Source organism: Triticum dicoccoides, chromosome 2B (genome assembly GCF_002162155.2).
Source record: "Triticum dicoccoides isolate Atlit2015 ecotype Zavitan chromosome 2B, WEW_v2.0, whole genome shotgun sequence".
In the NCBI taxonomy this organism is placed as follows: Eukaryota; Viridiplantae; Streptophyta; class Magnoliopsida; order Poales; family Poaceae; genus Triticum; species Triticum dicoccoides.
This window is the reverse complement of record NC_041383.1, coordinates 520,813,734-520,841,263: the sequence shown is the minus strand read 5'-3', so window position 1 is coordinate 520,841,263 and position 27,530 is coordinate 520,813,734.

Sequence of the window (27,530 nt, the reverse complement as noted above, 5' to 3'; positions counted from 1 at the left end):
AAATAAATCGTCTATTAAAGAGACGGGGATCCTCAGATCCAAAACACACCTTCTTCCCCAAGCGAGGATCCATCGGAGCGTGCCCGAAAAGACCATCCCATCATGGCCGGCCACCGCAGCTCCTCCTCTCGCCCTCATAGCTCCAAGCCTGGTGATTGGGAGAAGTGTACCGTATCCCACGGCCAATTGGTGGAGTTGCAGACCCAGGGGTTCCTTCCCCTTGCATATCCTGTCCCCGTCCGAGCTAGATTAGCCACTTTTGATGACTGGGAGCAAGCGGAGAGTTTTCCAAACCCATCCAGGGGGGAGCGAGTATGCCTTGTCCCTTACTTGCTGACGGGCCTCAGATTTCCAATCCATCCGTTCCTCCGTGGGCTCCTGGAGTATTATGGCCTCCAGCTGCACAACTTCACCCCTGCCTCCATCCTGCACATCGCAGGCTATGTCGCCCTTTGCGAGTTGTTTCTGGGTTGCGAAGCTCATTTCGAGCTATGGAAGAGGTTGTTCTGCCTCGTCCCTCGCAAACAGGAGGGATCAATATACCAAGTGGGCGAAGCCGAAATATGGCGCATCGCCGGGACCGGATACTTGTCTGGCACTCCGAAGAAGACATCCGAAGACTGGCCTTCCGAGTGGTTATACATAGAGGACGTCTCCCTTCTTGACCCTATCCGGATGGGTCTTCCCGAGTTCACAAATGCCCCATTGAAGAAACGCCGCAGCTGGCGTCCCCGGAGCCCCCAGGAGGAAGATAGCAGAGAGGTCCTTCAACTGATGGGCAGGATAAAAATGCTGGCCAAATCTAGATTGACAGTAATCGAGGTTATGTCAACATGCATAATGCGGGGGGTGCATCCACTCCAGTATCGGGGGCATCCCATGTGGCACTTCAATGGAGAAGACGATGCCACCTGCTGCGATCGAAAAGGTCCGGACTCCGCCACCGCTCCGACAAAAATATTGTCTGATTTGTATAAGGGAGAAGAAGAGGAGTTCATTCGCATTAAGCCACGGGATGGATTTTCAATGTACAACCCCCCGAGCTGGGTGAGTTTCTATCTTTTACTCAACTATATTCATTCCCGCCGTCTTTCATCACAAATATTTACCTTGCTAGTCCATAACAGGAACTGCGAAAAGATGTGAGGGAGGTCCACAACCTGCCTCCATAGCCAGAGGACCACAACCGGGCCCTCGACCCCAGACTTGAAGAAGATTCGGACATATTTGTGGAGCTTGTCGACAGGATGTTTTACCAGGCAAGCTGCGATGGCGCCTTGGTGGCCATCATTACCGACTATCCCGGCCTACTCCCTGCATCATATGTAAGTAAAATAGGAGTCCTAACTTTTGAAAAGGATCCCCTCTTTACACCTTACCCACCGCACACGTATTGCGCTTTATAGGGAAGGCCATCGGTGCATCGTGCCGAACCCGCGGCGACTCACCAATAAGGGGTGCCCAAGCCGGGTAGGCTTAACAGGAAAGCGAACAGGACCGAGCCGCCATCGAAGAGGTATGATTTGAAACATGCTCCGTGATTTTCATCTTTAAAATATAACAATGCACACCGTGTCTTGGCAGAAAGAGTATCCGCCGGACTGTATCCGGGGATCCTGCTCGTCATGCCTCCACCAGCCGGACTCCAGAACCGACCTCGAGGGTGGAGGCTGACGTGGGGACGACACCGGACGGTCCTCCTATGGAGGATGCGGATAGAATATCCGCTACGAATTCCGAAGTGGAGAGCACTATGAATCACCAGCATCGGCGGGCCGCACTCCGCGACCCTAATTTTTATGAAGAGGCATTCAATGCCTTCAATTCGGGAGACGCGTATATCCGAGCTGCTCAAGATGGGCTTGCTAGAGCCACAAACCAGTATTTAAAAGATATACGGGTAAGAAAAATCTGATAATTATGTATATTAGTAGCCCCTGAGACTTGAAACAGTTGGCACAACTGATTTAAGGATCATTGTATGAATAGGTTCTTATAGAGAAGAATACCCATTTGTCTCAAGAGTTGGAGGAGTGTAAGGCCCAGCTAAGGGCCGCAATTGCCGAAATGGAGGAGTCCAAGAAGGCCTCATCTGGTAATATTTTTCTTGATCGATAAAAAACGTTATTACGTGTACTGTTTGGTATTCGGCATGTTCGCGGAACTAACAATAGATTCTGCAGGCAATCCGAGAGTGAATCCGGAGATCCTACAAGAGGATGGAAAACAAGCTCAATGACAACTAGAGGCCGGCGAGCGTGTACTGACATGGGTCAGGCGAGAGAAAAACGATCTCCAGGATGCCAATACCCGGCTGGGCGTGGAATTGAAAGATGTTCGGGCCCAGCTTGCTGACCTCGTGAAGGAGAATAGGAGGCTTCAATGCGGCATTTTTAGTATGTGCTCAAATGAACCTTTATATAGTTCGGCAAATGAATGGGCTAACAGAGTTATGTCTGTAGGTATACTGACTGGTCGTCCCGAAGAGGAGATGCCCGGATCCGCAGGCGGTCTTCTGCAAGAGCTTTCGCAACTGCACGAATAAGTTCGGCAGGTGATGCAGGGTATTGCCAAGGCCTTGTGGCCATCCGTCTCCCTGCCAGGAAGCATGGGGGAGCTTGTAGAGCTGCTCAAGGGAGCGCGGCGGCACTTCCGTTTATGGAAGATATCTGCCTGTCGACAAGGTGCGAGGGAAGCTTGGGCCATGATGATAACACGGTACACTAAGATCGATCCGAATCACATGGCCCTGGTCGGACCTGTAGGGTCATATGGGAAAGAGATTCCCGTTAGTCTGGTATATGACCAGGTAGGGTTAGCCGCAAAGTATTCCCAACAGGATTGTAGGCTAGACATCCGGCTAGATGGTATAGGAGAAGAAGTATGTGGGTCTAAGTAACTGTGTACTTCAATTGACATATTTTGTCCCTACCCGGATTGTAAATCATTTGTCATGGCAGACCTTTTCGCTTTAGCCTCCGGACCCGATAGTCCGGAGTGTTTCCGAAGACCCACTCAGTTATGTAAACCGGGGTACGCGTGGAAACCAGGCGTAGGGGTCATAAGTGCTTGAACTGACAAGTACCCAACTGGCTATGTTATATTACATGGATAGTAAGAAACATCTTCCAGGGAGAATAGTTCCGTTAAGGGTTCCTTTCCCTGGGTACGCATGCATTAATGTGCTGCATGTCCGAACTGCGAACAGAGACGCGATATATGAAACATCTGGGGGTTTGTATTGTAATAGGTAAGAAACATCTTTAGTTCACCGACCGAATATTCCCTTAAGAACGCTAGCTTTGGGCTTCACCCAATCTGAGGTACACGTCCGGAGTACCCAGCAGTAACTATCGTAGAGGTGCTCCCCTTATGCCCTAGCCGAACTAATGGGAACGTAGGGCATAAATACAGGAGCCAGGCAACCCAGCTTGGCCAAAACTTAAGTCATATCGATGCATATAATGGTGAAGAAAAGGTACATATGGAGAAGCGACACATATGTAGTGGGCATGATGCCCGGAAGATAATTATATTAAGCTTCTGTATAAGAAGCCCCCAGGTATAGTGAGCGCGCATACTTAAGGATTTAGCACGTCAAGGGTGTGTTCTCGAGTCACACTTAAAGCCTCAGAGCCATAAAAATAAAGAGAGAGGATATATATACCGTTGGACTTCAGAATAATATTCTGATCACAACATGAACTTCCCGAGTAACGCGCCTGATCTTCCCCGAGTACTAGGTTGAACTTCAGCTAAAAAGTGTCCAAATGGGGCTTGTGATATACCGTTGGAAAGCTATGGACACCAATATCATGATGCAAATTAAATTTTTGGCAAAATGTAAGCGGTTTAAGAGCAGTTTTGAAAACCGTTCTTTCTTCATACAAAAAACGTGAATCGTATTTTTGATCGCATTTCTAAACCGTTTATCGGAATAAGGTAAATAATATAGCGTTGGAAAGCTGCTGCAAAACCGCTTATTCGACATGTTGAAAGTTTTCTCTAATTCCCTATGGATGAAGAGTAATTTTGAAAATCGTAAAATTTCACAAACCGAACAGCTGAGTTCGTATTTTCAATGTAATTTCTAAACGGCTAATCCATTTGAGGCAAATGAGATGGAATTGGAAAACTTGTGAAAATGCGCTACTTTTTCATGTTAAACATTTTTTCTAATTTTGAACGGTTTAAAAGTAATTTAGAAAATGGTACAAGTTCCACCGAGTTCGTATTTTCAAGCTAATTTTTTAACCGTACATCCGAATGCAACAAATGATATGGCGTTGGAAAGGTTGAGCAAATGAGAAACTTTTTTATATATATTGTTTCTCCTAATTCCTTACAATTTTAAGTAAAATTGGAAAATGAATAAAAACATATTTTTGACATAATTTCTACATACTTTAACGGAATGGGAAAATAATATACCGCTGAAAAGCTACGGAAAATACGAAACTTTTTAATGTTGATGATTTTCTCTAATTCCCTGCCGTTTTCAAGTAATTGCGAAAATGGCGAGATCATTCGTTCTGCCTTTATAGCGAAACTGATTATTTGAAAATGCACCGCGTGAAGAACCTAAACTTCTCGGCACGTGTACTTGAACTTCACTTTGTTTTTCACATGATTTTATTTTCTCGTATATCTCTATCCACGGCTCCTAGCTCTCCATCCACTCACCGGAATTGAGCAAGTGATATACCGGTGGAAAGCTGTTGTAAACACGTAACTTTTCCATGTTGATCATTTTTTCATACTCGCAATGATTTTAAAAGTTTTTCATCTGAAATTCATTCAGCGTAGTAGTTGAACTTCATTCTATTTTCACGTTGAACTTCTATGACGTATTTTTGTTTGTACACGCGCCTGAACTTTCCTCTGTACGAACCCGACCTTCGGGCTATCTTTGCAACCGTGGCTTCCCCCGTGAATTATTCTGTTTAGTAGTGTTCTATATGTTGTTAGTGTAATCTAGAAAAGTTTTTTAGCAACTAAATACCGGTTTTAAATATAAATCTTGCTCGCTGGTGGATTTTTCTCTCGGGTCGTGATGGAATTGCGTTTTTTGCAATTTTACTGCCTGATTTGTTTGACCTGAACTTCCCCTAGTGCTAGGTTGAACTTCCGTCAACATTGCCCAAATGGTGCTTGCGATATACCGTTGGAAAGCTATGAACACTAGTATCATGACCCAACTTCAAATTTTGGCAAAATGTAAGTGGTTTAAGAGCAGCTTTGAAAACCGTTTTCTCTTCATACACAAAATGTGGATCGTATTTTCAATCGCATTTCTAAACCGTTTAATGGAATGAGGCAATAATATGGCATTGGAAAGCTACTGTAATACCGCTCCTTCCACATGCTGAAAGTTTTTTCTAATTCCCTATGGTTAAAGAGCAATGTGGAAAATCATAAAATTTCGCAAACCGAACAACCGAGTTCGTATTTTCATTGTCATTTCTAGATGCCTAATTGAATTGAGACAAATGATATGGCGTTGGAAAGCTTATGAAAATACTCTTTTTTTCTCATGTTGAAAGTTTTTTCTAATTTTGAATGGTTTAAGAGTAATTTAGAAAACGGTACAAGTTCTACCAAGTTTGTATTTTCGATCTATTTTTTTAATCACACGTCCAAACGTAGAAAATGATATGGCGTTGGAAAGCCTAAACAAATGCGAAACCTTTTGGTATATATTGTTTCTCCAAATTCATTTTGGTTTTACGTTGATTTTGAAAATGGCTAAAAACTATTTTTGCCTTAAGTTATACAAACTTCATCGGAACGGGGCAAATAGTATACTATTGAAAAGCTACGAAAAATGCGAAACTTTTTCATGTTGATCATTTTCTCTGAATCCCAGCCATTTTCAAGTAATTTCAAAAACGGCGAGATCACTCGTTCTGCCTTTATCACGAAACAGATTCGTTGAAAATGCATTGCGTGAAGTACTTGAACTTCTGTGGCATTTTTGCCTGAACTTCACTCTGTTTTTCACGTGCTTTTTTTTGCTCGAGCTCTTCATTCACTCACCGGAATTAAGCAAGTGATATACCGATGGAAAGCTGCTATAAACACGTAACTTTTCTGTGTTGATCATTTTTTCATACTCACGACGGTTTTAAAAGTTTTTCTTGTGAAATTCATTCAGTGTAGTAGTTGAACTTCTTGCTGTTTTCATGTTGGACTTCTGTGACATATTTTTGTTTGTAATTTTCCCATCCATTTTTGTTAGTGTTACACAAATGATATTCTTTTTGTACAAACCTCTCTCACAATATATTTTTAACTTTCTCCGACCGAGGACTTGAAGTTACACAAATGATATTCCTTGCATTTTGAAGTAAATTAGAAAATGACGAGATCATGATTTCTGCCTTCATCGTGAATGGAAATGCATTGCGTGAAGTAGTTGAACTTCTCAGGCATGTCTGTTTGTACTTCACTCTAATTTTTGATGTGCTGTTTTTTGACGTGCTATTTTGTGCACTGCGTGAAGTAGTTGAACTTCTTGGGCATGTCTATTTGAACTTCACTCTGTTTCTCTTTATTGTATTTTTTATATGAAATACACACCATGTAGTACGTGAACTTCCCTTTGTTATCACTTTGAACTTCTCTCTGGTTTGAGAGAACTGTTTTAAAACAAAAAAAACAACATATTTTTTTATGTATTTTGGACATCTAAATACACGGTGAACCTCTCTCACAAGAATTTTTGAACTTTCCCTCGCCGAGCACTTGAACTTCTAGCAACCATTTTTACGTTTATGAGATTGTTTTCAAAAGTGCAAAAAAATGGCGTTGTGCTTTTTATTTTTTGAAAAGGTAAATACTAGGTTTTAATAAACTCCAAACTTCCGGTTTATTTCAATTTGAACTTCACCTTTTTATATTTTGGGTAAAGAATTGTATTCGATTTTTATACGGAAAAAATCGAACATGGAAATACAAGGTGAGCCTCTCTCGTAAGAATTTTTGTACTTCCCCAGATAAAGCACTTGAACTTCTTTCAACAAACCTTTTAAGCTTTTAATTTTCTATACTTTTATTCTCCTTTAAAATGCATTCCTTGCACTAGTTGAACTTCTCGTTGTTTTCACCTTGAACTTCTGTCACGTATTTTTGTTCAACCTCTCCCACACAAGAATTTTTGAACTTTCTCGAGTCGAGCACTTGAACTTCTAGCAACAAAATTTATGCTTTGCATTTTCATTCTTTTTTGAATACAAAATGTACACCATGTAGTACGTTAACTTCTGGGAGTTATCAATATGAACTTCTCTCAGTTACGTGAAAATATCTGAGTTTTTTATGAATATTAATCTGAATTTCTTAATCCTTTTTTTATGAATTATGAAGCGGTCTATTTTTAAAAGTTGAACTTCTTGTTTTTTTATTTGTGAACTTCTTGTTTTTTTAGTTTTGAACTTCTTGTTTTCATTCTTTAATAATGAGGGAAATTCGAGTTTTCTATAATCATCGAACTTCTCCATCTTTTTAATATGGACTTCCTGGGTTTTTCTTAATCTTTTTATGAAATTTTGAAGCGCTCTATTTTTAAAAGTTGAACTTCTTGTTATTTAATTTTTGAACTTCTTATTTCCATTCTTTAATAACAAGGAAAATGTGAGTTTTATATAATCATCGAACTTCTCCATCTTTTTAATATGGACTTCCTGGTTTTATTTCTTTTAGTAACGGAAAAAATCCTACTTTTTGATAGACATCGAGCCGCTCCATTTTTAAATTTGAACTTCTAGTTTTATATTAACAAAGAAAATCTTTTTTATAAAATTGTTTTGGATGCTTTTTTAATGACCTTCTTTGGGTTTGTAACAAGACTTGGTGAGATCCGACACGATACGACATAATAGTCTTCAGGGTGGCGGGGATGGCGGCGCGCCCGGAGGAGGTAAGGCCGGCGGCACGCCTGGAAGGAGGCGGCGGCGGGGAGGTGCGCCGTAGCAGGGTGGGCGGCGGTCGAAGGTTGTAGTGGGGAAGGGTGGGCGACGGGGATAAGGGGGGTCGGGGCTCTTTGGGCATTTTCTTTGTTTTATTCTTATGTACGGGAAAAATCCAAGTTTTGTAACAACTCTCAAACTGCTCCGCTTTTTAAAATGAAATTCTTGGTTTTGTTCTTTATGAATGAGGAAAATCTGAGTTTTTTATACAAATTGAACTACTTCATTTTAAATTTTGAACTTCATGGTTCTATCCATTAGTATTGAAGAAAATCCCTTTTGCACTTCTTGGTTTTATTCTTTAGTAACGAGGAAAAATCTGCATTTCTTATAAACATTAAATTGTTCTATCTTTTAATCTGTGATTCAACAAAGAGAAAGCCAAGGATAAATGCACAAATAGGGGAAGGAGCAAGGAGGAACATCAGACCGAACTTTTTATCTGGCGTGAAGCTGAACTTCTTCGAATCTGAAGAATTAGTAGAAGAAGAGCTGCAGAAAACCAGCTGATCACTCTGTTCATCCTGATTGTGAGAGTATAATCGAAGAAGTGGGGAGGGCGTTGTAGTAGGGGAGCAAGGAAAGTAAGACCGGTGCTTGTATTAAAGTTGTGGTGGAGCAGGAGGCCGATACTTTTATTCTCACCTGAAATGCATTCCTTGCAGTACTTGAACTTCTCGTTGTTTTCACTATGAATTTCTGTCACATTTTGGTGTATACGTCGAATTACACGCAATTGAAGGTTAGACGTCATTCTGATGAGTTATGAATTTAAACTTCTCTCTGTTTCGCTTTAGTAACGACAAAAAAATCTGAGTTTTTTATAAACATCGAACCGCTCTAAATTTTTTATTTGTACTTCCTTATGTTTTTTTAGAAATGTGAAAATTAGATTTTTTTAGAAGCATCAAACTTCTTCGTTATTTCAAATATAACTTATTAGTTTTATTCTTTAGTGACCGAAAAAACCATGTTTTCAAATAAATATCAAACTACTCCACTTTTAAAAATTCAACTTCTTGGTTTTATTCTTCAATAACAAGAAAAACTGAGTTTTTTATATGCATTGAACTACTCCATTTGTTTAAATTGAACTTCTTAGTTTTAATCTTTAGTATCAGGGAAAATCTGAGATTTTTATAAACATCAAGCAACTTAATTTTTTAATTAGGACTTCTTGGTATTATTCATTAGTAACGGGAAAGTTCTAGTTTTATAATAAACCTTGAACCATTTCGTTATTTAATTACCTACTTCTAGTTTTTTAATAGGGAAAATTGTTTTTATAATTTTTTTCTAATGTTCAATTATTTTAATTTGAACTTCTCTGTTTTATTCTTTTAGTAACAAGAAAAATTTGAGTTTTTTATCAACTTCAAACTTCCCTATTTTTTATTTGAACTTCTTCAGTTCTATTGTCAGAAAAGAATAGATGTCCTTTTAAATAAACATCAAACATTTTTCTAAGTTGAACTTCATATTTTTTATTTCTCCAAGAACAGGGGAAGAATTTGAGTATTTCGTTTGAATTATTTGCTTATCATTTTTAAATAATGAAAAAAAATACATGACAGAAATTTTTTGTACACCCATAACATTTTCTTTGAACTATTAACTTTATTAAATTTGAACTTCCAAAGTTAACATTTTTCTAGGTGACGCTTGCTTTTTTCTTGTTATATAATCGTCAAACTACCCTTTATTTTTAAATTGAACTTAATGTTTTATTCTTTATTAATGGAAGAAATTCTAGTTTTTATTTGCAAACTACTATGTATTATTACACACTGCATTTTATGTAGTTTTTCCAGTGGGATTCTTCTTTTTATTCTTTTATAAAGTTCTAGTGTGAATTAAAGTTTTTTAAAAAAATCTTAAGTTATAGCTGACCGCGGGCACTAGGTAAATGGAGTGTTGCTTTTCCTTTGAACCACAAGTTATTTTTATCACTTAATAGTAACACACATTCCTTATCATCTCACACACGACACGTTTTCTTATCCACACCACATAAGCATTCTACTCTTTTATCACTTTCAATCCATAAACTGTTCACTTCGTGTTCTTCCTGCTAAAGTCCAAGTGGGCTGCGCAAGCATTAAAAAACAAGCAACAGCAGCTCGGTGCCATTGCTAGCTTCACACTCTGGTGGACACGAGGTGCACGGCTGCATGGAGAGGCGCAAGGGAAACCACAGAGTGTTGTGTACTGCTGTAGTGAGAGAAGCAGGAAGGTCAATGACAGGTGCCGGGTAAGGTCGCTGAGAGAAGCCCTTGCAGGTCAAGTGTGAGGGATGACGAACACTATTTTTTAGCTTGAAGAAATTGAAGGAAAAGATAAAATGGAACATGGGGCAGCGGCAGCTTGGAATCATGAGATGTCAGCGGGAGAGGCTGAAGTTCAAACCCACCTCCCCCTGATGGAGCCAGCCTCGCACCCGGAGGAAGGCCGGTTGCTGCACAAGGGGCAGATTCAGGAGGGGACACTGCGTCATGATGGTCATGGCTGAGCACTATTGGTTGCTATCCCACGTCCTTGGGAGTGACGTGGGGAGATCCTTCAACTAGATTAGAACCGCTGGACCTTTGCCACCGGATTCCAACACGGGGCCGGAGACGGTTGGGGGAGCAGGGGGAGTGCTTGACCCTGAGTTAGTTTCGGGAGCAGGGGGAGTGCATGAAGGCGGAGCTCTAGGGGCGGCGAAATCGAGTGGGAACGACGGGGTGGGACGGTGGCATCACGAGGGGATCCGGGGCGGCCGTGGGATGGGCCATGTGCTGACTATGGTGGGTAGTCGAGCTGGATCTGGGAGCAGTGGCGCGAGGCAGGCGGCACTAGCGGGATCTGGGGCGACGGGGCGGCGTGCAACGGCGAGAGTAGCGGGAGAGGCTCGCATCGGAGGAGGACGGGCGCCGGCCATGGAGGAGGATGGGTGCCGGTCGTGGAGGAGGATGGGTGCCAACCGCAGGGAGGAAGGCGCTCCGGGGATCGGGGCCGGCGACGGGAGGCACTCCGGGAAGGGTGGCGGCGGCGCGATATGGGGTGGGCGGCGGCTGCCGCGATCTGGGGAGTGCGGCAATGGTGGCGGTGTGATTTTGGGAGGACGGCAACGGCGGTTGCCCAATTCATGGAGCCGACGGGGTGGGGGAGTGGATCTTGTGTATTTTTTCTCCAATGTGCACAGTTGCGGGAGTTCAGGAAAGCCCTGTCAGGCCCTATATAGGGTGATCGTGATCCAAATAGTTATTCTAATCCTGGGATTAGAATAGTGCTACCCTATATATATCGGTATCCTGGGATTAGAATAGTGCTACCCAAATAGTTATTCTAATCCTGGGATTAGAATAGTTATTCTAATCTGGTAGTGCGATTTGGCGTGGTCTGCAGCCCCCATAGTATGGAGTCAAGCTCCTCAACCCAGTGCGTGTCTGATTCCTTCAGGGATCGCAATAGTCTGGGTTTGATGCCGCTCATAATGAGACCATTTGCTCGTTTGACTTGATCATTTGTTTGGGGGTGATAGATGGAGGCGTAATCGAGCTTAATGCCCATGTTACCGCACCAAGTTTTCACCTCGTCGGCTGTGAAGTTAGAGCCATTATCGGTGATGATGTTGTGGGGACACTGTAACGGTGCACGACCCCTGATATGAAATCTATCACTGGTCCGGATTCAGCCGTTTTAACTAGTTTGGCCTCTATCCATTTGGTGAATTTATCCACCATGATCAACATGTATTTTTTCTTATGGCTTCCTCCTTTAAGGGGTCCGACCATATCAAGCCCCCAGACCGCAAAGGGCCAAGTTATGGGGATTTTTTGGAGAGCGGTAGGTGGCATATGGCTTTGGTTGGCGAAGAGCTGGCAACCGACGCAATGTTGGACGAGGTCCTGTGCGTCTGCTCGGGCTGTCGGCCAGTAGAAACCTATACATAAGGCCTTGCTTACAAGGGCCTGAGCTGCGGCGTGGTGGCCGCCGAGTCCAGCATGAATTTCGGCCAAGAGCTGCCGCCCTTCCTCTTCAGAGATACATCTTTGGAGTACTCCGGTAGCGCTTTTATTATAAAGCTCTCCTTCGTGGACCTTGTAGGCTTTAGAGCGCCGCACAATGCAACGTGCCTCATTTTGGTCCTCGGGGTGTTCTTGCCTATTTAGGTAGGCTAAGAAGGGTTCGGTCCAGGGGGCGATGACAGCCATGATTATGTGGGCCGAAGGTGTTATTTTGGTGGCGGAGCCTCCGATTATGTCAATGTGTTCGGGTTCTGGGGTTGTGGTCGGATCCGGACTAGTATTGCCTGTCTCCCCTTGCCACACCACGGATGGCTTGAACAACCTTTCCAAGAAGATGTTAGGTGGGACGGGGTCGCTTTTAGCACCGATGCAGGCAAGGATATCCGCCACTTGATCGTTTTCTCGGACCACATGATGAAATTCAAGCCCCTCGAACCGAGCTGACATCTTGAGGAGGGCATTATGGTAAGCCGCCATTTTCGGGTCCTTGGCGTCCAAGTCTCCATTTATTTGAGATATTGCGAGGTTCGAATCCCCACGCACCTCTAGGCATCGGATGCCCATGGAGACTAACACCCGAAGATCATGCAACAGAGCCTCGTATTTGGCTGCATCGTTGGAGTCTATGTATAGTATTTGGAGTACGTATTGGACTGTATCTCCAGTGGGGGATGTCAGGACAACGCCCGCTCCCAGACCAGCTAGCATCTTAGAGCCGTCAAATTGCATGATCCAATTGGAGTATGCGGCGTACTCTTTAGGGAGTTTGGCTTCTGTGCATTCGGTGACAAAGTCAGCTAGTACTTGCAATTTAATGGATCACCGTGGTTTATATATAATGTCGAACGGGAGGAGCTCGATGGCCCACTTAGCAATCCGGCCCATGGCATCGCGGTTGTTTATTATATCGTTGAGTGGTACTTCGGAGGCCACCCTGATTGAACACTCTTGAAAGTAGTGTTGTAGTTTCCAGGATGCCATGAAGACCGCGTATGCTATTCTTTGATAGTGCGGGTGCCGTGACTTGCATGGAGTGAGGACAGTAGATACATAGTATACCGGCTTTTGAAGCGGGAACTTATGTCCATCCTCCTCTTGTTCGACAACCAGCACAACGCTTACAACTTGAAGTGTTGCAGCTATATATAACAACATGGGTTCGCCGATGTTCAGTGCAGCCAGGATTGGGTTGCTGGCCAAGAGGGCCTTTATTTCTTCCAGTCCGGCCGTGGCAGCATCCGTCCACTCGAAGTGTTCGGTGCGTGAAAGAAGGCGATAAAGAGGTAGTGCCTTTTCTCACAATCGGGAGATAAAGCGGCTTAAGGCAGCCACTCATCCATTTAATTTTTGGATTTGCTTGAGGTCTGTTGGGGTAGCCAACTGTGGCAAAGCTCGGATTTTAGCCGGGTTTGCTTCAATTCCTCTATTGGAAACGATGAAGCCCAGGAGCTTTCCGGCAGGAACGCCGAAAACACATTTTTCCGGATTGAGCTTGATGTCATATGTTCGGAGGTTGTCGAACATGAGCCTTAGGTCGTCTATTAAAGATTCGATGTGTCTGGTCTTGATGACCACGTCGTCCACGTATGCCTCAACTCTTTTGCCGATTTGTCTTTCCAGGCATGTCTGAATCATGCGTTGGTAGGTTGCACCGGTGTTTTTGAGCCCGAAAGGCATGGTGTTGAAACAGAAAGGGTCGTATGGAGTGATGAATGACGTTGCGGCTTGATCGGACTCCACCATCTTGATTTGATGGTATCCGGAGTATGCGTCGAGGAAGCACAATGAGTCGTGTCCTGCGGTAGCATCGATTATTTGATCAATGCGGGGGAGAGGGAAGGAATCCTTGGGGCAAGCCTTGTTGAGGTCCTTGAAATTGACACAGAGGCGCCAGGATTTATCCTTCTTTGGTACCATCACCAGGTTTGCTAGCCAGTCCGGGTGTTTTATTTCTCTGATGAATGCAGCTTCGAGTAACTTGGCTAGCTCCTCTCCCATAGCTTGTCGTTTGGGCTCTGAAAAGCACCGTAGTGTTTGTTTGACCGGATTGTATCCCTTCAATATGTTGAGGCTATGCTCGGCCAGCCTGCGTGGGATCCCTGGCATATCTGAAGGGTGCCAAGCGAAGATGTCCCAATTTTCATGTAAGAACGCCCGCAATGCGGTGTCGATTGTGGGGTTTAGCTGTGCCCCAATGGATGCTGTTTTTGTAGAGTCTGTTGGGCGGACTTGGAATTTGACTATTTCGTCCACTGGTTTGAAAGGGGTGGACTTGGATCATTTGTCGAGTATCACATCGTGCCTGTCCACTGTGGAGCATAGCCCAGTTAGCTCTTCGACCGGGAGGGCTTTGGATAATGCCTCAAGGGCCAGGGCGGTTGTTTTATTTTCAGCGCGGAGTGCTATGTCCAGATCACTGGCTAGAGTGATGATTCCGTTGGGCCCGGGCATCTTGAGCTTGATGTACCCATAATGGGGTATAGCTTGGAAGCTCGAAAAAATGCGTCCCGCCCTAAAAGGGTGTGGTATCCACTACTGAATGGGGCCACTTGGAATGTTATCTCTTCGGACCTGTAATTCTGTGGCGTGCCAAATACCACATAGAGTGTGATTTTTCCCGCACATTGTGCCTCCCGACTAGGGATAACTCCTCTGAAGGTCGTGCTACTTTGCTCAATGCAGCTCTTGTCTATTTACATTTTGTTGTGAGTTTCCTCGTAGATGAGATTTAATCCGCTGCCACCGTCCATGAGCACTTTAGTAAGCGAGAAGCGGTCCACAATTGGACTAAGGACCAAAGCGGCTGGTGCTCGGATTGTTCGGAATTAAGGTTCGTCACTGGCATTGAAGGTTATGGCCGTGCCGTTCCATGGATTTATTGCTGCAACATGGCACACTTCGGCGAGGCCGTGGAGTGCTCTCTTGCGCCTGTTATTTGAGGCGAAAGTCTCGAAGAATGTCAACACTATATTGTTGTTTTTTGTGGGATGATGCTCTATGGTATCGTTAATGAGGAGATCCTCACCGCTCTTGGCCACCTGTCGAAGTATCCAACATGCTCTAAGGCTGTGTGTTGGTATGGTATCCGGCGTGGTGTGAATTTTGCATGGCCCATTGAGCCATCCCTCCAATACGGTTCCATGCCCTGTAGTGGGCTTTGGTTTTTTTGTAATTGGGTCGGGTGACTTGCGAGAGTGCACTCTTTTAGTTTGGACGAGGGGTTTAGTGAGAGCCGGAGGGTCCCAAAATTTTGCCTGGGTTTTCCAGGCGCTTTCCATCGCATAGTACTTCTGTACTATGGCCGCCAAGTCAGCGAAGTGTGATATGTCACGGTGACTTATGGCGTTGAGGATTCCCTTGTCCGTGCAATTTTTGCAAAAGAATGAGATTGCGTCTTCCTCGCGACAATCCTTGACCTTGCTCATTACAAGGAGGAATCTGGCCCAAAAGTGATGTACTGTCTCTTGGGATTGCTGTCTAATGTGGGCAAGATCGCTTGGATCTGGGTGGGTGGGTGGATTTAAGTTCGAACCCTGACCCGATCCGAGACCCAGGGGCATAGGAACTTCCGAACTTGGCAGCTCGGGTTCTGGGATGTTGCCCAATTTTTCTGGCCCGCAGTCTGATTCTAAGTTCGGAGTTTGGGTCACGTCCTCCTGCGAACGGGTATCCGGCTCAGAGAGCTCGGGAATCCAGACATAGTTCATCCTCAAAATAGAGGAAGAATCGCTGCATTGCTCCTCCACTACTGCTATTTGATGGGTGACCGTCGGAGAGTTAATCTCTCTTTGATCGGGTTTAAGCCCAATCCGATCATAGTCCGTAGCGACTCCCAAGGCGGCGATGCGATCCAAGAGATTCTTCAAGGACGAGAGTTCCATTGGATCCATCCGCTCGGTGTATTCTAAGCTGACGTGGAGGCTATTTTCGATGACCCGAGAAGTCATCGTCGGCACGGCGGCCGAACGGGCGGTCATGACGAAGCCGCCTAGTCGGAGGGTTTGGCCTAAAGCCAGGGCTCCCCCAGAGGCGATGTTGTCCTTGATAACAAGGCGAGCCATCCAACCTTTTTTCGACGTCACAGTGGAACTCTCAATGAAAGCACCAATGTCGGTGTCAAAACCGGTGGATCTCGGGTAGGGGGTCCCGAACTGTACTTCCAAGGCTAATGGTAACAGGAGGCGGGGGACACAATGTTTACCCAAGTTCGGGCCCTCTCTGTGGAGGTAATACCCTAATTCCTACTTGATTGATATTGATGATATGAGTATTACAAGAGTTGATCTACCACGAGATCGTAGAGGCTAACCCTAGAAGCTAGCCTATGATTATGATTGTTGTCGTCCTACGGACTAAACCCTCCGGTTTATATAGACACCAGAGGGGGCCAGGGTTACACACAGGCAGTTACAGAGAAGGAAATCTACATATCCGAATTGCCAAGCTTGCCTTCCACGCAAAGGAGAGTCCCACCCGGACACGGGACAAAGTCTTCAGTCCTGTATCTTCATAGTCCAACAGTCTGGCATAAGCATATAGTCCGGCTGTCCGAGGACCCCCTAATCCAGGACTCCCTCACCAACCGTGTGTGATTAACGTCTATTAAAAAAACTGGGAAATTGAATGTCATTGCACACTGTTCCAATCTGGGAAAATAACCAAGTTTCAGGGTGGTTCCACATTTCGTTCGTTGGTTGAATCTGAATTTTTTACCCACACTAAACATTCACCCAAATATACATAAAATTCAATCAACTAAACTGATAGCATCCATATCCCATGTTTAGGCATAAGTAAACATATATATAAGCATACTCAGGCATGGATAATAAGCGTACACAAATATAGTTCAGCCATCATTAAGCAAACTCAAGCATATTTATAATTAAGACACTACATAGCAATATATAGTTCAATTCCATACTCATCTGCCAGCACGATGGTGAAGCTTCTCTAGGTACTCAGTGTATGCGGCGTGCACCATCCTATGAGAATACTTCTGCCTGAAGGAGCCAACAGCTCGTCCTCTTGCATGCGCCAGAACACTTTCATACGCGGCATGAAGTTTTTGGTGGTAAAATGGGCATTGAAAGCCCCCATCCCAGGTCCTAATACACTTGTTATGAATTCCTGCATGAAGCTCCCTGAGCTTTTTTCCTCTTGTACCTCGGATGGTCATCTTCATCCTTGCTGTCAACATCGTCAGATAGCACCTATACATATAGTAAAAAATATGGCATCAAATTTGGAATACAAACTGATCTCTAGCGAACATTTGGTAGTTGCCCAAATTTGCCATCAAATCAATTTTTACATGTCGTAAAGTAGGATAAGTAATTTATGGATTTTATGGCTATTTTTAAAGACATATCCAAAGATTATGGTTCAATTTTTAAGCACAATCATCTATGTACATACCAATCTTGAAAAACAATTGGCACACACATATATGTAGGACATCCAAAATCAATTGTCAAGATCTGGCTAAGAATTATTAGCATGAACACTAACCCTAGTCGGATTATTAGCATAAATCATTTGTATAGATGAAACAATTAATCACTTATCATTTGTACCATTCAAATAATCAATCCACTACACAAATCTAAAGAAACTTACTCAAATTTCATGGATTGAGAGAACATAACCATAGGATTTTTATTCCAAAAAGGGGGAAGGGGAGTAACCAGATAAACCCTAGGATATATCTGACACATAAATGGGTATAGATTACTAACCAGTTTTTCGTCGTCATCAAAGTCATCGTTGAAGTCATCGCTGGAGTCGCAGTGGACCTCCGGCTCCGGCTGTGGAAGCATGACGCCGTCGACGATATCAAGGTCGAGCGAGACCTTGTTGGTGGCGACGGCAATCTCTATCTCCATCTTCTCATAGTGCTCAGGTGCTTCAGCAGCCCTGACATCGCCACTACCTCCGACGGGGCGCTTCGGCGGCATCCTCATACACTGATGGTGGTAAGGACTGAGAGCGGCATCGAGGATGCAGGCGGAGAGACTGGATTTTGTGTGTAGCGAGATGTGACGCCCCTGACTCGACCGTACACTAATCATACACACAAATGTGTACGACCAAGATCAGGGACTCATGGCAAGATATCACAACACAACTCTAGACACAAATTAAAATAATACAAGCTTCATATTACAAGCTAGGGGCCTCGAGGGCTCGAATACATAAGCTCGATACATAAGCGAGTCAGTGGAAGCAACAATATCTGAGTACATACATAAGTTAAACAAGTTTTTCCTTAAGAAAGCTAGCACAAACATCAACGATCAAAGAGGCAAGGACTCCTGCCTGGGACCTCCTAACTACTCTTGGTCGTCGGCGTGCTCCACGTAGTAGTGGGCACCCTCGGGGTAGTAGTAGTAGTGAGCTGGGGTGGCATCTGGCTCCTCTGATTTACCAACTAGTTGCAACAACTGGAAAGAAGAAAGAAGGGCGAAAAGGGGTAGAAAAGCAACCGTGAGTGCTCATCCAAAGTACATGCAAGCATCAGATCTATACTAAGTATGCATTGGTATCAAATGGAAGAGCTATATCTGTGGACTATACTGCAAAATGCTAGAATAGAAGGCCTAGCCTATAGAAGACTAGCATCTTCAAGCATCTTCAAGTGTCTTACAGCATTCAGAAGAGTACATGATAGCATATTATAATTAACAATCATGTTGTAGCATTAACGCATAGAGATCCTTCCTCGACTCCATGGAAGAAAGCAATCCCGGAGCCAACATATCCATCTCATGTCTCAAGTATCCATTTCTAGTTATAATAGATCAGGATACAAGTCTGAACGTCCTAATCGAATAGATAATCTTCCCTGCAGGGGTGCACCACATTTCCCAACACACTTGATTACTCTGGGGGGACACACTTTCCTAGCTCAATGCCCGACCTCGAAAGATCAACATGCCGTAGACCTACCTAGGCTCAGTAGAGAGGTCTCCGCCGGTCTACATCCTAAGGACTCCGGGGTCTTGGGCCCATCGCCCGTTGCACTCTGGGTTGTTGCGTGAAGGGCGGGTCTAGGCTCCACCTCTGCATGGATGGTGTCGGCCCAGTCGTGCCGCAATGCTGAACTGGACGTCTGACAAAGCTTCGTCTGATACTACGACACCGAGGGACCATAACTATACCAGCGTGGTGGTTAGTGCGTATAGGCCAGTGGCCAACTCAGAAAAATTCATAAACCTGTTAGTGCATGATAAGTCCATTTTGCATCATGTTTACCTACTATTATTTATGTTGTTTTATGGTATAATAATGCTTTTGGAGTAATTCTAATGCCCTTTCTCTCATAATATGCAAGGTATACACAAAGGGGGAGAATTCCGGCAGCTCGAAATTCGGACCTGAAAAAGCTACGTCACGCTACCAATTCTGCACAGCTCCAAATGAGTTTAAACTTCACGAGGATTTTTTATGGAATAAATAAGAATTTTTGGAGTAAATAAGTACCAGAGGGGGCCCACCAGGTGGGTACAACCCACCTGGGCGCGCCCTCGTGGTTGTGCTCACCCAGGCCCACCTCCGGTGACACTCTTATAGTATATGTCATTTTTACCTAGAAAAAAAATAAGGAGAGGACTTTTGGGATGAAGCGCCGCCGTCTCGAGGCGGAACCTGGGCAGGAGCACTTTTGCCCTCCGGCGGAGCAATTCCGCCGGGGGAACTTCCCTCCCGGAGGGGGAAATCATCGTCATCATCATCACCAACAACTCTCCCATCTTGGGGAGGGCTATATTCATCAACATCTTCAACAACACCAACTCCTCTCAAACCCTAGTTCATCTCTTGTGTTCAATCATTCTACCGGAACTATAGATTGGTGCTTGTGGGTGACTAGTAGTGTTCATTACATCTTGTAGTTGATTACTATATGGTTTATTTGGTGGAAGATTATATATTCAGATCCATTATGCTATTTAATACCCCTCTGATCTAGAGCATGATTATCATTTGTGAGTAGTTACTTTTGTTCTTGAGGTCACGGGAGAAATCATGTTGCAAGTAATCATGTGAACTTGATATGTGTTCGATACTTTGATGATATGTATGTTGTGATTCCCTTAGTGGTGTCATGTGGACGTTGACTACATGGCACTTCACCATATTTGGGCCTAAGGGAATGCATTGTGGAGTAGTTATTGGATGATCGGTTGCGAGAGTGATAGAAGCTTAAACCCTAGTTTATGTGCTATTCCTTAAGGGACTGATTGGATCCAAAAGTTCAATGCTATGATTAGAATTTATTCTCAATAATTTTCTCGTAGTTGCCGATGCTTGCGAGAGGGTTAATCATAAGTAGGAGGTTTTTTCAAGTAAGAGCAACACCTAAGCACCGGTCCACCCACATACCAAATTATCAAAGTAGCGAACACGCATTAAGTCAACATGATGAAAGTGACTAGATGAAATTGCCGTGTACCCTCAAGAACGCTTTGCTTATCATAAGAGACCGTTTTGGCCTGTCCTTTGCCTCAAAAGGATTGGGCTACCTTGCTGCACTTTTATTACTACTATCGTTACTTGCTCGTTACAAATTATTTTGCTATCAAACTACTCCGCTACTTACCAGTTTTAGCACTTGCAGACATTACCTTGCTAAAAACCACTTGTCATTTCTTTCTGCTCCTCGTTGGGTTCGACACTCTTACTTATTGAAAAGGCTACAACTGACCCCATATACTTGTGTGCCATCAAGGCTATTTTCTGGCGCCATTGCCGAGGAGTGAAGCGCTCTTGGTAAGTGTAAATTGGTAAGGAAACATTATTACAACGTGGTGAAATTTATTGTCACTTGCTACTATGGAAAACAATCCTTTGAGGGGTTTGTTCGGGGTATCTTAACCTCGACCGGAACCACAATTAGTTGCCCCTCAACCTACGACACCTACTAAAAATATTGAATATGAAATTCCTTCGGGTATGGTAGAACAACTGCTAGCTAATCCTTATGTAGGAGATGGAACCGAACATCCTGATATGCACTTGATATATGTGGATGGAATTTGTGGATTGTTTAAGCTTGCAGGTTTGCCCAAAGATGAAGCTAAGAAGAAGGTTTTCCCTTTATCTTTGAAGGGAAAAGCATTGACATGGTATAGGCTATGCGATGAAATTGGATCTTGGAATTGGAATCGGTTGAAATTTGAATTCCATCAAAAAAATTATCCTATGCATCTAGTTCATTGTGATTAGAATTATATATATAATTTTTGGCCTCGTGAAGGAGAAAGTGTCTCTCTAGCTTGGGGGAGGCTTAAGTCAATGTTATATTCATGCCCCAATCATGAGCTCTCAAGAGAAATTATTATTCAGAATTTTTATGCTCGGCTTTCTCGTAATGATCAATCCATGCTTGATACTTATTGTACTGGTTCTTTTATGAAGGAGACTATTGAATTCTGGTGGGATCTTTTTGAATATTCTGAAGATTGGGAACTCGACGAAGGTAAAGAGTCAGGTATTGAACCTAAGTTTGATTGTGTTTAATCTTTTTGAATACCGATGCTTCTCAAAAGTTTAGCACCAAATATGGACTTGACTCTGAGATAGTAGCTTCCTTTTGTGAATCTTTTGCTACTCATGTTGATCTCCCTAAGGAGAAATAGTTTAAATATCACCCAGCTATTAAAGAAGAAATTAAAGAACCGATAAAAGCTAAAGAGAAACTATCATTTACAATGTTGATCCAGTTGTTCCCACTGCATATTGAAAAACCACCTCTCCCTGTTAGGATGAAGGAACATACTAAAGCTTCAACTTTGATTAACAAAAGTTATGTTAGAACACCCAAACCAGCTGAACAAACCAGAGCTGAACCTAGTGTTGCTATGATTAAAGATCTCTTGGTCGATAATATCAATGGATATGTTATTTACTTCTGTGATGAAGCTTCTAGAATTTCCAAACCCGATAAAAAGGATAAACATAGACCAGTTGTTGGCATGCCTATTGTCTCAGTTAAGATAGGAGATCACTATTATCATGGATTATGTGACATAAGTGCTAGTGTGAGTGTTATTCCTTTTTCCTTATATAAAGAAATTAAGAATGAAATAGCACCTGCTGAAATCGAAGACATAGATGTTACTATTAAACTTGCCAATAGAGATACTATATCACCAATTGGGATTCTTAGAGATGTTGAAGTCTTGTGTGAGAAAATAAAATACCCTACTGATTTTCTTGTTCTTGGCTCCCCACAAGATGAATTTTGTCCCATTATCTTTGGTAGACCTTTCTTGAACACCGCTAATGCCAGAATAGATTGTAAGAAACAAACTGTTGGTGTTAGCTTTGGTGATGAATCTCATGAATTTAATTTTTCCAAGTTTAGTAGACTACCTCATAAGAAAGATTTGCCTAGTAAGGATGAAATTATTGGTCTTGCTTCTATTGTTGTACCTCCTACTAATCCTTTAGAATAATATTTGCTAGACCATGAAATTGATTTGCATATGCGCAAAAGAAATGAAATAGATAGAATGTTTTTTGAACAACAACCTCTGCTTAAACACAATTTGCCTCTTGAAACTCTAGGAGGTCCACCTCCACCTAAAGGTGATCCCGTGTTTGAATTAAAACAATTGCCAAACACTTTTAAATATGCTTATCTTGATGAGAAAAAGATATATCCTGTTATTATTGGTGCTAACCTTTCAAAACATGAAGAAGAAGATTATTGAAAGTTCTAAGGAAGCACTGAGCTGCTATTGCATATACTCTTGATGATCTTAAAGGCATTAGTCCCACTCTATATCAGCACAAGATTAATATGGAACCTGATGCTAAACCCATTGTTGATCACCAACACCGGTTAAATCTGAAGATGAAAGAATTTGTAAGAACAGAAATATTGAAACTTCTGGAAGCAGGTATAATCTATCCTATAGCTGATAGTAGATGGGTAAGTCTTGTTCATTGTGTCCCTAAGAAGGGAGGTATTACTATTGTTCCTAATGATAAGAATGGGCTTATTCCACAAAGAAATGTCACAGGCTATAGGATGGTAATTGATTATAGAAAGTTAAACAAAGCAACTAGAAAAATATCATTACCTTCTACCTTTTATTGATCAAATGTTAGAAAGATTATCTAAGCGCACACATTTTTGCTTCCTTGATGGATATTCTGGTTTTTCACAAATACCTGTTTCACAACTTGATCAAGAAAAGACCACTTTTACTTGTCCTTTTGGAACTTATGCTTATAGACGTATGCCTTTTGGTTTATGTAATGCACCTGCTACTTTTCAAAGATGTATGACTGCTATATTCTCTGATTTTTGTGAAAAGATTGTTGAGGTTTTCATGGATGACTTTTCTATTTATGGGAAGTCTTTTGATGATTGTTTAAGCAATCTTGATCGAGTTTTGCAGCGATGTGAACAAACAAATCTTGTCTTGAATTGGGAGAAGTGCTACTTTATGGTTATTGAAGGTATTGTTTTGGGCCATAAAATTTCTGAAAGAGGCATTGAGGTGGACAAGGCCAAGGTTGATGCAATTGAGAAAATGCCATGTCCTACATATATCAAAGGTATTCGTAGTTCCCTTGGTCATGCTAGTTTCTATAGGAGGTTTATCAAACAATTTTGTAGAATTTCTAGGCCTCTTACAAATATTTTGCAAAAGGATATTCCCTTTGTGTTTGATGGTGATTGCTTGGAAGCCTTTTAAACACTAAAGAAAGCCATAGTTACTGCACCTGTTGTTCAACCACCTGATTGGAATTTGTCTTTTGAGATTATGTGTGATGCTAGTGATTATGATGTTGGTGCTGTTCTAGGGACAAAGAGTTGATAAGAAATGAAATGTTATCCATTGTGCTAGTAAGACTCTAGACAGTGCTGAACGAAATTATGCTACTACTGAAAAAGAATTCTTAGCAGTAGTGTTTGCCTATGATAAATTCAAATCTTACATTGTTGATTCTAAAGTTATTGTTCACACCAATCATGCTTCTATAAAATATCTAATGGAAAGGAAAGATGCTAAACCTAGAGTCATTAGGTGGTTTCTTCTGCTACAAGAATTTGATTTGCATATCACTGATAAGAAAGGAGCAGAGAACCCCGTAGCTGATAACTTGTCTAGGCTTGAAAATATTCTTAATGAACCACAACCTATTAATGATAGCTTTCCTACTGAACAATTAGCTGCAATAAATGTTTCTAATAGCACACCTTGGTATGCTGACTATGCTAATTATATTGTTACTAAATACATACCAACTAGCTTCAATTATCAACAAAAGAAAAAAAATTCTTCTATGATTTAAGACATTACTTTTGGGATGACCCACACCTTTATAAAGGAGTAGATGGTATTATTAGACGTTGTGTACCTGAGCATGAACAGGAACAAATCCTACGGAAATGTCACTCCGAATCTTATGGAGGACATCACGCGGGAGACAGAACCGCTCATAAGGTATTGCAATTTGGTTTTTATTGGCCTACTCTCTTCAAGGATGCCCGTAAGTTTGTCTCATCTTGTGATGAATGCCAAAGAATAGGTAATATCGGTAAGCATGAAGAAATGCCTATGAATTATTCACTTGTTGTTGAACCATTTGATGTTTGGGGATTTGATTTCATGGGACCTTTTCCTTCCTCTAATGGTATACACATATTTTGGTTGCTTTTATTATGTCACTAAGTGGGTAGAAGCTATTCCAACCAGTAGTGCTGATCTCAACACCTCTATTAAAATGCTTAAGGAAGTTATTTTCCCAAGGTTTGGAGTCCCTAATATTTAATGACTGATGGTGGTTCACACTTTATTCATGGTGCTTTCTGTAAAATGCTTGCTAAGTATGATGTTAACTATAGAATTGCATCACCTTATCATCCTCAGTCTAGTGGTCAAGTTGAACTTAGAAATAGAGAAATAAAATTATTTTACAAAATACTGTCAATAGGTCCCGGAAGAATTGGTCTAAGAAACTAGATGATGCACTTTGGGCTTATAGAACAACATATAAAAATCCTATGGGTATGTCTCCTTATAAAATGGTTTATGGAAAAGCTTGTCATTTGCCTCTTGAGTTAGAATGTCAAGCAAACTGGGCAATTAAAGAACTCAACTATGATTTCAAACTTGCTAGTGAAAATAAGTTATTTGATATTAGCTCATTAGATGAATGGAGAACCTAGGCCTATGAAAATGCAAAGTTATTCAACGAAAAAGTTAAAAGATGGCATGGCAAAAGAATCTGAAAGCGTGAGTTTAAAGTTGGAGAATATGTTCTTTTGTACAACTCTTGTTTCAGATTCTTTGCAGGAAAACTCCTCTCCAAACGGGAAGGACACTATGTTATTGAGGAGGTCTATTGATCCGGAACTATCAAAATAAATAATGCCGAAGGTACTAACCCGAAGGTTGTTAATGGGCAACGAATAAAACATTATATCTTAGGTATACCCATTAATGTTGAAAGCAATATTATCCAAACTATGACATCATAAGAACATATAAAAGAAACCTTATGGAACACTCCAGAATAGTGAAAAAAGGGAGGTGTGTCATACTGTAAGTAAATGGACTCCGATAAATCTGCAAAAATGTTTTTTGTCAGTTTTGGAATATTTAAAAATTTAGGAAAATAAGAAACTTCCAGAAAGAGACCAGAGCTCGCCTGGCTTGCCAGGCGCGCCCCGGTGGGTTGTGCCCATCTCGGGTACTTTCCGGACTCTGGTTTTCTTCCGTTCTGCTTGTTCCCCAAGATAAAAATCTTTATTTACCTCCCAAACTTGTTGACCTCCTTATCGTGTAGAAATCTCCTGTTTTCTTTTCTTGCTATTTCTGTCAGATCCAATCCATTATGGCCGCTTCAAGCTCCTCCAAGGACAAGTTCTTTGACAACGTCATCAACCCATATCTATGGGAAGTGATGCAACACCCTCAAGCTATCCAGATGCACGACAGGGTGTTGCAAATCCGCAATGTGCAAGGACCCAAGGGGACGGGATGTATGGAGGCCAGGCTTGAAGCTATGGAGCAGGAAGTCTTCCGGTGCTAGGGGTGGTGGAACATGGACTCAATGCCAATCACCTCATGATCGCGGACTACACCCGTGATCTCAAGGTGGATGGCAAGTCCATGAAGGACATCGTCTTCTTCCTCAACTAGCAAATCAAATTCCTCCATAGCCAGATCCACGACCTTCAAAGCCAAGTCTTTGAATATGAGGCAAGGTTTAAAGGTATGAGTTTGGCTGCTAGTTGCAGGATCCGAGACACTCACTCTTCCTGTTATGATGGTAAGCCTCTGCCGTGGAAACCCGAGGACAAGAAACCTTCTACTTCATCACCACCACCTCCTTCTTCATCACCAAAAGAAAATTGAGTATCGGGTATGGGCACTCCCCTTGGCTTTCGCCAAGCTTGGGGGAGGTGCCCCGGTATCGTATCATCTCCACTATCTTTTGCCTTTACATTTCTTAGTTCAATCCATGGTTATATTTTGCTCTAGAGGAATAAAAGTTTAGTTCAATCCTTTCTTTTCGAGAGTTTGCTTAGTGATCAATCTTTGTAATCGTGTGCGAGATATATAATAAAGTTTAGTATGAGTTTTGACTTCTTTAATTTCTTGTTTCTATAAAAGAAAGGAAATAAATGAAAAAGATCATATGCTAATCTTATGGTAAGTGATGACATTACACAAGGAAAAGTATAAGTAGTAAATTTTATTGTAGATTGACAAACATAGCATTAGTCATTGATGCAACTCATGAAAGAATTAATAAGGGAAGAGAAGATTCACATGCAAATACACTAACCTGGAAACCTTTTGTGATTGTGAGCACCTATCAAAATATTATATGCCAAAATTGTTGATGTTGGACAAGAAAGATAACGTAATGACTTATGTTTGTTCATATTCACGTAGAAGTTATATTGTCATAGATCATTCAACATGTGGTGCTTGCCCCTATCTTTGCTAAAACTCCACACTAAGTAGAGATACTATGTAACATCGCAAATTTTCAATTTGGAATGTTATACATATGTCATCATATGCATATCATATTTTAATTGCATTTTGGTTTGATCCTAGAAATTCTAAGCAACTCAAGGACCCACGGAGAGAGTTGGGGATTTCGTTTATTTTCATATTTGAATTTTCTCAAATTTGAAAAGAGGATCATTTTGGTTTTCTTGTTTTTCTCTCCGAAATATTTCTGATATCAAAATAAAAGAGAGGAGATAAAATGACTTCTCCAAAATAAAAGAAATACTAGAGGAAAATTTTTAAAATTAAATAAATGTTTTATTTGGATTTTATTGCTATTTTATTTGAATCAGAAAAATATGCATTTTTCAAAATTGCATTCTTAGGCTAGAAAAATGTTCACTTTGTTCTAAATATTTCATTTAGACGGTGAAAATTATTTTTGGCATTTTTAGATCTTTTTTAGTATTTTATTAAGATTTTTCTGTTCGGGTAAAATTATTTAAAAAAAGTCCCGCAGACCGAACTGGGCCAGCGGCCCAGCCGGCCCACAGCGCCGCCGCCTCGCC